Source organism: Mustela nigripes, chromosome 8 (genome assembly GCF_022355385.1).
Source record: "Mustela nigripes isolate SB6536 chromosome 8, MUSNIG.SB6536, whole genome shotgun sequence".
Lineage (NCBI taxonomy): Eukaryota > Metazoa > Chordata > Mammalia > Carnivora > Mustelidae > Mustela > Mustela nigripes.
The window spans coordinates 21,722,781-21,724,019 of record NC_081564.1 but is presented as its reverse complement, the minus strand read 5'-3'; the positions used below and the strand labels follow the sequence as shown (position 1 = coordinate 21,724,019).

Genomic DNA, 1,239 nt, shown 5'->3' with positions numbered 1-1,239 from the left:
ATGTATTGTGTTTGCAATTTATAACAGAGGTTATTTTTAGGGGCGCCTGTGTGGCTCAGTGGGTTAAGCGGCTGCCTTCAGCTCAGGTCATTATCTCGGGGTCCTGGAATTGAGTCCCATGTTGGGCTCCCTTCTTGGCGAGGAGCCTGCTCCTCCTCTCCCCTCTGCCTGTCTGTCCTCCTGCTTGTGTTCTCTCTTTCTGTCTCTCTGTCAAATAAATAAATAAATAAATAAATAAAACCTTTACAGAATTATTTATTTATTTATTTGAAATATGGAACACTTCACGAATTTGTGTGTCATCCTTGTGCAGGGGCCATGCTACAAAATTATTTTTAATTTAAAAAACAAACAAATAAAAAAAACACAACCAGGGGCATCTGCCTGGCTCAGTTGGTAAAGCAACCAACTCTTGGTCTCAAGGTTGTGAGTTCAAGCCCTACGTAGGTTGTGTAGCCTACTTGAAAAAGAAAAAAGGAAAAAAAACCACATTCACCACTCCTAGGTATATACTCAGGAGAAGTGAAAACACAGTAACCACACAAAAGCTTGGATGCAACCCAGTGTCTGGGTTAAGAGTGGTTTATCCCTGCAATGGAATATTAGTCAGACAATCAAAAAGAATGACGTCCCGACACATGCTACAAAGACAGGACGCCAAGTGAAAGAAACCAGTCACAAAAGGCCACAGATTGTAGGATTCCATTGCCATGGAATGTCCAGAATAGGGAAATCTATAGAGACAGAAAGCAGGTGAGTGGTTGCCAAGGGCTGGGGAGGGGGAGCAGTTGGAAGGAAATGAGGAGTGACTGCTAATATGTATAAGATTTCTTTTGGGGACAATGAAAATATTCTGAATTTGATTGCAGGGATGGTGGCCCAACTCTGAATACACCAAAGGACTTGTACACTTTAAATAGCCGAATTGTGTATGTAAATTACATTGCAATAAAGCTGTTCTATATAAAACACACACATTCAAACGGAACTTAAGGTTTTAAAGGCAAGAAAGAAATGTTTCTTCAAGACTCTGAGGAAGGAAGACCAGCAGGGGTGGGAGGTGGAGGGAAAGGTTCAGCCGCAGGTGACATTCACGCCCCCCCAGGGGCACGGCAGGACACCAGCTGGATGGTGGATGGCGACCATCTGCAGTGAGCGAGATGGGCGTGGGCGATGTAGGCCTTCTCCCGCCGAGCTCCCCAAGCAGGACTGAGCCCATGCTCTAAACCATCACTGTAG

General features: G+C 44.6%; 1 pseudogene; it reads right to left on the bottom strand.

Annotated features, from left to right (window-relative positions):
* Positions 1–268: 268 nt before the first annotated feature.
* On the bottom strand, positions 269–353 carry LOC132024046 (U6 spliceosomal RNA; annotated as a pseudogene).
* Between the last annotated feature and the right edge of the window lie 886 nt (positions 354–1,239).